The sequence below is a fragment of the Haplochromis burtoni genome, unplaced genomic scaffold (assembly GCF_018398535.1).
Source record: "Haplochromis burtoni strain Fernald_Lab_line unplaced genomic scaffold, NCSU_Asbu1 Contig_152, whole genome shotgun sequence".
Classification (NCBI taxonomy): Eukaryota; Metazoa; Chordata; class Actinopteri; order Cichliformes; family Cichlidae; genus Haplochromis; species Haplochromis burtoni.
In genome coordinates this window covers 568,524-578,743 of record NW_024582513.1, presented here as the reverse complement: position 1 = coordinate 578,743, position 10,220 = coordinate 568,524, and the positions used below count along the sequence as shown (strand labels likewise).

The window sequence follows — 10,220 nt, the reverse complement described above, 5'->3', positions numbered from 1 at the left end:
ACACACACACACACACACACACACACACACACACACACACACACACGCTCATGTGTGAATACTTCAGGAAAAATATCTATACTATACTCTGCTAAGCTTTTAAATCACATTAGCTGCTTCTGAATTAGAGCACATAAAAGTAAAATGATTTGAAATACAAACTTTTGCACTTTAAAAGCAATATTTTAGGGGGGAGGAAAAAAAAAAGAGTGCCACTCAGTTTCTGTTAGTAAGAGCTGCATGATCCTGCGGGGGAGATCATGACGCCCTCCCTCGGCTCATATTCCACCAGCAGAGCAGAGATAACGGCTTTACAGTCACAGGCGAGAACCAGAAAGAAAAGGTAGACTTCCTAATGTTTTTCCGTACGACTGAACTCTCCCACAGCAAAGAAATATCTGCAATAAAATTATAATTTCCTTGAATGAAGCATTAAGAGTGATTTCCTGTGTCAACCAGGCAATTTTAAAGAAATCCAACAATTTTTTTTCGAGAACAAAAGAAGTGCATCCTGATATGCATTACACAATAAGGCCCTCATATGCATGACAGGAGGACAGTGTAAAGCTTACAGTGGGAGGGCCATCGCTGCATAACCCCACAGTGATCAGTCGCAGTGCTGATTTAGCCAGTGTGGTCCATTTCTAGCTGCAGAGGCGTTGCAGTGAGTGTTTTTGGGGACAAGCTGTTGAGGGGAGGGAGCTGGTGTTTTTTGGGAGCAGATGGTTGTCTGGTTTTGCAAGATTGATAGCGATATTTCTGCTCTCTCTCCCCCCACCCCCGTTTTAAGTAGCTACTTCATCACAATGCACCTTACAGCAAACACAGAGCAGACAGCAGCAGAGCAAACACCACTTTGAGGAAGCTCAATAACTCTAAATGGGTTGATTTAAAGAATCTCTTCCACTGCATGTGTTTTTTTTTGTCATGCTTATTTTTTTATATATAACAGTAAGGGTTCTTGAGCATGAGGATGGCAGGAAAATTTGTCATCTTGAGTCACTTGTTTCCAGAGGCTGATGAACAGGCTGTTTCTGTCAGAGGACGATCCACATTTCCACATTTTTGCTTGTGTTGAGCTGACAGTGGGCACAAAATGACAAGAGGCGGTCTGCTGCTCTCTTTGCTCTTCCGCACACATAAGCAAACGGACAGATGGAAAGAAAGAGTTATGGGCACTGGACACAAGCTGGTGTGAAAGTTAGTTAACAGATTTCTGTAGTGTAAAGTGTCAAATGTAAAGGAAATGTGTTGATTCAAATTATTGATGGATGCTCACTAATAACATATAATAATAAAATGAATAAAGTAAGCTCTTTATGCCTATGTATTACCATTTGGTGAAAATTATGTCATCATGTAATGTTATGACGCTGGATGACTCCCATTTAAAATCATGAAGCAATGCAAGAGCAGAACTATATGTCTGCACTTTAAAAAATGTATTATTTCCTTTCTTGCTGGAAGTAACACAAGGAGATCAATACCACTCTCAGTTTAATGGAAGGTTCGCTGCAGGACTATTTCTTCCTTGAGACTTGTTGTCCTCAAATTTAGAGTAACAATACTTCAGTGGTGACTGTTTCTGTTTTGGAAATAGCCCTACATGCAGTTCCCCTTAAAAGGTTCTCCCTCACTTTTGCACAGCTTGAACAAATTAATGTATTACATATTAAGCTTTAAAGGTAAGTGCATGAACATTCAGTAGCCGCTAACCAGCTGGCAGTCTTTTGCGGGAGAGAGGGAAAAAATCGATACAGCAGAGTATCACGATATTTTGATATTGTAGCAATACATTGAAACCAAGTATTTTAACAAGAGGGCTCATCTCATGCACCAGCATCCTGAGATAACATTGGCTAACCAATGAGTCTTTGTCAGTGAGCACAACTCGAGTTGACTCAACCTAACTGACTGCCAGCTGGTTGTATTCTGGTTACACTGCTGTAGAACAGTAAGGTTGTTGAGGTCAAATGTAATAGTTAAATGTGAATTTCTGTCTTTGTTGACAGCAACACATCAAAAATTGATCACTTTTAATTGTTATATTATAATAAACAGATTGTATATAACTCCAAAATTTACCCTATTCAATTTGAGACTGATAGCAAACTGATTAATGGGAGTGTGCTTGTCAGTCTCATCAATCTACCCCCCCTCCCCCCCCATAAGTAACTGATGGGATATAACTTTGGATAAAATACATATTGTCAAAACTTAACTTTGAAGATTGTGATTTGTAGCTGAAAAAAAAGTGATAAATCAAAATATACACTACTGCAATGCTAAACACATTGCAAAATCGCAATATTATCTTATTGTGAGTGAAGTATTGTGATAGCATCATAGTGTCTGGTGAGTCTCTGAACTCTAATGGTAGCTGGTGGAGTTGCAACCTGCTCAGTCAGCCTGCAAAATCTGCCCCTCTTTGCAAAAAAGTGCAGACTAATCCTTTAAAATTCTAGCTTAAAATAAAAGCTAATTTTTTTTCTACATATATGACTTAGTGATTTTAGTGGCTTGGTGAATTAGACCAATTACTCTATGTACCTCTATGTCTTCATTAAAGAGTAAACAGAGCAAGTTTCCTTGACTTGCATGGATGTTGATGGCAGAGAATAATGCACCAATCATCAGGACCTGTCAGGACTTACACACTCGAGCGTGACTTGGCGTTAAGCTTCAACAAGCCAAGCAGCAGAAAACTCCTCCTCTGTTGTACTGCTAAACACTGATAATACACTTGGCAGACCACCAAAGCATTATGGGAAACATCCAGTCCAGAAGCAGCCAAGTACCAAACGCACAAAATTTGTTCTACATGTAAGCAAAACACATACTCTGCCCATCATCATTGGGTGCCTTGACAGTGGAGTCACGGCAGTATGTAGTCCCCCCTTCAACACGCCCCAGGGTAGAAATGTTAATTGTGACAGCAGTGGGTTGCAGATAGGAAAAGGGAGCAGGGAGCGAGGCTCCGCCTGCCCATCTTAAGTATGATATGAATGATAATGACTAATAAAGCACCCAGCACAGATAGCTGGTTGCCAAAGTGGGTCAGAATCAGATGTGAATAACATTTTGACACAGAAACAAGTAGGTTAATGTGTCAGTGTCAGGTGTTATTGACCGACTGAGGTATGATTGTGTATTACATATTACATAGTAATTAATTACACTACTCTATGTATTAGTAAATTAAGCTTTGGCTTTTTCGGACTCACCTATGCTTAATGTGAATGTGACCGTTCACAGCGACTGTGTTTCGTAGGACAAATTTCTGGCAATTATTTCTTTGGAGCAAACTCGATTTTCAAATTTTTCACATGCAAATAAACAATATTGACCAATCAGAATCCTGCAATTGGCAACAAAACGTGCACCGTTACTGAATATACAATCTGACTATCTCTGAAATTATTTCTCTACCACCTCAGATGTGAGCTCAAACTGCCCCACTGAAATCCTGAAATATGTATGAAAGCCGGCGTGATACAGCTTCAACTCCTGAATCAAACCATGAAATTCTCCCTTCTGTTGCCTTATTGTGAGAACCCAGAATCTCATTTTCTTCCTTTTCTTGTATAGAAACATCAGGAACAGCTCACCATCGCTCCTTGTCGACTCAGTTTTTTCGTAGTAAACTTTACCGTCACGTTCTTGTCCTTTTGTGCAAGAAAATTAACATCTACAACACTGTTTTACATTAATGTGTGTCAGAAAAAAAGGGATTGGATTGCAGTAGTACCGTAATTGTCGGGCTATAAGCCGCTACTTTTTGCACAAGCTTTGAACCCTGCGGCTTTTAGTCAGGTGCGGCTTTTCTATGGATTGTCCATGATTTTTGTCATATCGTAAGACGATTTGTTTTGTGTGTTCCGCTGTTGTACGGCACTACGTTGCCTGGCGGAAGGATCGGGGTTCAAGAGTGGTATGTTAGTCACATGTCCGTCCGCCAGGCAACGTAGTGCCGTACGAAGTAGCGCGAAAAACAAACTTCAAAGTAGCGCTACGCGTTCAGCGGGAGGCGTGGATGATGAGCGGCGATAAACTTGCGAAAAGCAAGTTATGCCCAACTCCACCGGTGGATTCTGACAGCGTGGAAAAGTGTGAAAACATCCACGATCACCAACGGATTTTGAAGGGCTGGACTGCTGCATGATGGAGAGGAGGACACCGCCACGGCCCTTCAGAGGGTGTTCAACTCTGATACTGACAATGAGGATTTCTTTGGTTTTGAAAGTGACAACGAAGGAGAGAAGAAGAGTGGATGACGAAGCCATCCTGAGCCTGTTTGTATCCGACACTGGAGGAGAGGACTTTGGTGGTTTTAGTGCGCAGGAAGAAGAGAAAGATGGTGGTGAATGACTGACTTTTCTTCTTGTTAAAGCTGTGTCACTGCACCTGAGCCTAAAAGGTAGTCCGAATCTATTTATCTGGTGTGCTATAGGTTACTGTTATGTACTACATGTGCAAATATGTACCCATAACTTGTTTTTCAAAATATTAATTATATTAATAAGACACACCCCAAATATTGGGGTGTGTCTCCAAACAGCCATCTCTTTCCTGACAATTCGCTTTGTGCATATTCTCTTACATATGATAAGTCAACATTGAAACACCTGCGGCTTTTGGTCAGGTGCGGCTAATGTATGTACAAAACAGGATTTTCCCCCTGATTTTAGCTTGTGCGGCTAATATTCAGGTGCGCTTTGTAGTCCGGGAAATACGGTATATTATTTGTAACAAAGCTTTGGAAGCGCATTTAAAACAGCATAAATAATGCGTTATCAACGTAAGGCTTTTCTGTAATGACATCAAGTGACAACTACTGACACCTCAGACTAAGTGAAGTTAGACAAGATAAAGAAACTAGTTTTTAAAAAAGTTTGGTTATTGTGTGCGTAAGAACGGCACAGAGATGTGCGCAAGTCATTGTGAGTCACACTCTAATCAGACCTTAGTCGCACATCTAATGATGCATTCACTTGAGACAAAGGAAATGTCTGGTAACTCACTTGTATGTGATGACTTCGTTGTGACTCAGATGCCCAAATCAGAGTATTTTGCCAACAAAGGCATGATAATGTTACAATAATGACACACGAGGATCGTTGGCGGCCATTCTTAAATATCCCAACATCTCAAATAAAACGCCCTGCTGTTTGGCTCAAAAGGCATTTATGCTCTCTGCCGGTGTGCGTTAGTTCTTTGCATGCTTTAATTTTTAACAGCAATCGGTCTCAACACAGCTTCCACCACTACAGGCTAGGGAGTCAAAGTCAAAATAATTACATCACCTAATCGCCACAGTCAGCAGACAGAAAGTGATGGAAGCAACAGCACAAGCTGGCCAATCAGTGAGCATTAAGTCAACTCAGTTTATGAACATAGCACATTTAAACACAACAGACGTTGACCAAAGTGCTGCACCGCAAGAAAGATTAGCAAAAAGCCATGCAAATAATTTAACAATTAACACCTAGACAAAGAAGTGATAGGACGTGTGGTGTTATAACCCTCGCACATCTGTGCAGTTCTTCTTCTTCTTCTCCTCTTTTGAATTTAACAAAAATGCCAAATACAAACTACCAACCGAGGAGAAAACCAGTGCTAATCAGCGGCTTGTGCTTTTACCTGGGCAGGTTCATCAAAGCACTGGGTCAACTGTTCAAACTCTGAACAGCACAGCTGAATGATTAGCCTCAGCGGGGTGATCAATAAGCCCACAACTGACCGTGTCACATTTAAAGAGCCATATTAACAGGAAAAACGCAGCCCAGGGCACGTTTATGTTTGAAACTGGTTTGCCTCTGTGTTATGATGCTGCAGATGTGCTTTGGTTGTAAAGTCAGGTTAGCGAATCTAGCTAGCACTCTGTTTTGCCTCTCACCGTTGTCTCATCAGCATCACCACAAGCACAGATAAACACTAACGGTCTTCCTCTGGACTCTTGTTCACATGGACATTTTAAAGGCCATTAATTGTCAGTGTATTTTAATTCGTTGCTGTTTATATGCTGTATTCTTAAACCTCGCAAAAAACAATGATGCTGTGGGGTGTAACAGCACAATGAGGAAGGCGTTTAAGCTCTGTGCAGTTTTATCGGAACGCCAAAGAAATGACAATCCTAAAATAGAAATCTAAGAATAGACAGTGACAAAAGGAGCTCAGGAAGAGGTTTTGTGGTTGGTTGGGACTTGAGCCCTCTGTCAGGTAAAGATAAGAGAAATATTCTTTAAATATATAATCTCTGTAAAAAGAACGCCGCCTCAATTACCTTTAAAACTCTTGAAATGTTCTCGTTTCCATCCACCGGATTTCAGCTCACACTGTAACTTTCTGACATGTCGACTCTTACAAACAAAGGTAAAAAAAAAAGTCTTAAAGATTAACTGTCAAACAAGATGTAACAACGCGTAGCGAAGCCCTCTGAGTGACTGTGTGTGATCATTTGTTACAAGCCTGATCTAAACCAGTGAAGGGGGAAGGTTTAACTGGCGGGCAGGAAGGCTTTAAATCTAGTTTAAAGACCTCACACACACGAGAACCTTTGGAGGAGCAGAGCAGAAAAGCTCCACTGGGTCCCAAATCATTTTGTCTCTTGCGGGTAACACCGAAACCTTATGCTATTTGACAGAGAGTCGCTCAGCTAGAACAGAAAAAAGAAAAAAAAAAAGTCAACAGCAGCATCTGTTAGTTGCAGCGTGGTAACAACACTCGGTTTCTATTTTTCCCTCATATCCTCGAAAAGAAACCCCCTCCCCTAAGAAAGTATGAGTGTGCATGAAAACAATAATACAGGACACCCCGGGGCTGTCGCGGCATCTCTCTGAGCGCCAAGGCTGGCCGACGGCGTCAACATTTAGAAGGAGGAACGCTTAATGATTTAATCATTACTAACGGTGGGAGCGATTCTGAGGTCATGTTGGGAGGATTCATTTGAGGTCTGGAGCCCTATATGGAGCCGGATCACATGTTTCAGTGTATTATTTCACATTAATCAGACAGGCTGTCATTGGCTGTTTCTTTAAAAAGAAATCAAGGTAATCCTGTGCGTTATTACTCACTTAGCCATATTTAGTGTATGTTTGCCTTTAAATAAACTAGTAATGTTTCAGAACTTCACTTGCATAGCAACCACTTTAGTGTTCGTTTTGCATTTGTAAGACGTCTTGTTATAAATGATTTAGGATGCATGTATGAAAAGCAGTGACTTCCTGTATTTGAGCATGCAGATGACAACACACATTAGTTTTCCTTTTTTTAAATACCAGCTCGTAATCCAAATTAAATCATCTACTTTTAACTGCTTGCCACCAATTCAGTGCTCCCGTTTCAGTCAGTCATACAGTCCAGCAGTCTCTAAACCAACCCTTCATTCATTACCATCATTACCAATACTTCAATGTATATGTTATGTTGTTTTATATTATTTTAGTTTTTATTTTTCTTCCTTGCAATTTTCTCTTTCACACTATAGAACGCTCTCTGCTCTCTCACTTGCCCCCATTAGGATAAATAAAGTTATCCGACTCTGAATCGTTCACTTCTCCTCACAGCAGGGTTGCAAATGTGATCAGTTAATCTCCTGTGGCCTATAACACGTCAGAGAGCACGAAAAGTTTTAAACTCAAACATATTCAATTTCCCATGAAACAGAGAAGAACGAGCCAGCTCCACTCTGGAGAAGCTACTGAGTTTGCTGATTCATTTCAGGTAAACATCAAACCCTGTGATCACTTAACAGTCATCCTGACTAGTCTGCTGACTCTGACTTTGGGTGTGACAACAGAAGACCTGTTTGAGGCCTTTGTCCATTTACAGAGGATTATGCACATCCACATGGAGAAAAATGCTACTACGGTACTAAGTGTTTACTCTTCAGTCAACACTAGATTTATATTTAAGATGCCAAGTTATCATTGCCATTTTATATCTTGGCCAGTGATTATTGTTGGATCTGTATGATGCAATGTACCTACTGTACTTTTCCATGAGGAACTTTCTAAGGACACTGAAATACTGCAGACACACACATTATCATTATATATAGTGTGAAAGTAGAACATAGAGAGTGATTTTGGACACCTACGTGGCTGTAACATTGTTTCTATGGTTTCCTGATGTGTGTGCCTTCTGACATTAAACTCAAGCACATAAAGAATATGCATACTCATCACAGGAAAGATGAGGGTGTTAACCTTCATGTCCTTCAAGCTACTACATCACTCTGATGTGATCATTTTTTTTAAAGTAATCTCAAGTGATGCTCATGTTCCTGTGTTTTATACATAGGTTGAAAATATTTCAGAGTTAATCAGCTGCTGTTAATCAGTTTAACCACTTTTTAAATGCCACCTTGATGCCTCTTCCCTTGGTTTAATAGATGGAGGTTTTTAGCATTGTCTGACAGAAGCGTTGGACCATCAGCAGAACTGCTCGTGCTTTCACCTGGACAGGTTGACCGAAGCACTGAGTCAACACTGAACAGCAGAGCTGAACGATTATTCTCAGCGGGGTGATCACTAAACCCACAACTGACTGTGTCAGGTTAAAGAGCGATATTAATAGGAACAATGGAGCCTAGGGCAGGTTTACATCTGAAACTGTTTTGTGTCTATGCGATGCCACTGCAGTGATTCTCCTGCAGATTTGTGTCATTGGTAAAGTTAGTGAAGCTGCTAAGCAACCTGCATGCTTCACTCTGACCACAGCCTAACTGTAATCCACCAGCCTCCTGTGTAAATGGTGGAGGTACAGGTCATCAGTCACTTACATAGGCTGGCATATTTATGTGTGTCTGCACCTTCATCTCTCTGTAAATGGCATCAAAATCTCTGGATCCTGCTATTTAAAACAACAAGCTCTCCTCATCTCATCAGCACCACTACAAGCGAAAATAAACAGTCGCATTCTTCCTCTGCACTCATGTTTACTAAAGGCCAGTAATTGCCCTCTTTTACTTGCTGTTTGTGCAGTCGGTAGATGGCGCACCGTCTAATTTCTCCGTATTTTAATCGCATCACCGTGGCACGGTCTTTTAACCTTTACTATGACGAGAAATTAAGCTAATGCGGGCCCGGGCCAGCAGGCCTGTACCTTCACTTCCTGCCTCTGATGTAGCGTGGACGTGCATAATTAAGAGTTCACGTGTCGTTCTTTGCTTAGCCCCTCCACGGGGCTGCAGTTATTTATCACAATAAATGGCACACGCCGCTTATCACTGCAAACACAGATGACTGATGGCATCCGGCAGCCAGCGCTGAAATGCACGATCATGCTTTGCCTTCTTCTTCTTGTTTCTCTCTCTTGCATTCACATGACTGCACAATGACGGCGTTCAGGAGCAGATCTGTGCTGTGAGATAAACCGTTTGAAAGCAGATGCTGATGGGGGACTATCACAGGCTGCAGGCCGACCGGACCGTGCACTACGACGACTTACTTAATAATAAATTTAAATAAAAGATAACATCACTTACATCAAGAGTGGCAGTCCCGTAGTGTTTTCATCATTTATGCGCAGCGGAATGAGAGCTCCTCATGTCTGCAGTGGCCCGAATAGCACGACCCGATGTGTTGGTATGATCCAGCTGTGTAACACCTTCCCCTGCCTGCTCGTTTGTACGTGAAGCTTATTAGAAAAAGGAAAATCACAAATAAGAATAATTTCTTTAAAAAAAAAAACTGCTTTGACTAGACGATGCACAGCTCTGCCGGACTCACAGTAAACAGATAAATTAGGAAATGTCATCAGGGGTGCTTGGCTAACTCAGCTGGCGTCACGTCTGAGCGTGTGTCACTCTGAGCTGCGAAGCGTGTGTGAGGAGACAGTGACGGGGGAGGAGGGCTCTATTGTCTCTACTGCGGATGACATCATCCCAAACCAATGGCTACACGCACGAGAGGAAGGACTCAGGGGCGAGCACGCAGCACGTGCGGGCTGGAGGAGGAGGACGTGAAAAAGTGAGGGGATAATGTAAAGCTGGTGGTGTGCAGTACTGCGAATTTTGGTATCGATCGGATACCAAGTAGTGCCGATACCAATACCGTTACCGATACTTTTGGAGACCTGGAACGTAATTGTCCCTGTCTTTACGGCACTTTGGGTCCACTTCTGTCATTTAACTTATAAGCTATAAATTAAACAGAAGGACAGACAACACAAAAAGCCACAGAGATTTTCCATATTGCATTTTTGAGGTATATTTTTTC

At 41.6% G+C, this 10,220-nt stretch overlaps 1 protein-coding gene across 3 annotated transcripts in view; it reads right to left on the bottom strand.

Annotated features, from left to right (window-relative positions):
* The window catches only part of si:dkey-175m17.7, a 31,121-nt gene extending 21,189 nt beyond the window's left edge, over positions 1-9,932 (bottom strand). The window contains exons 1-2 of one of the 3 annotated variants that reach the window (XM_014336677.2): positions 9,732-9,931; positions 9,488-9,639 (exon numbers count right to left, since the gene is read on the bottom strand). The gene's annotated coding sequence lies outside the window, so the exon portion shown is untranslated. Of the gene's footprint in view, positions 1-9,487 lie in introns of all 3 variants that reach the window. The other 2 variants (XM_014336678.2, XM_014336676.2) reach the window with 2 other exon arrangements.
* Between the last annotated feature and the right edge of the window lie 288 nt (positions 9,933-10,220).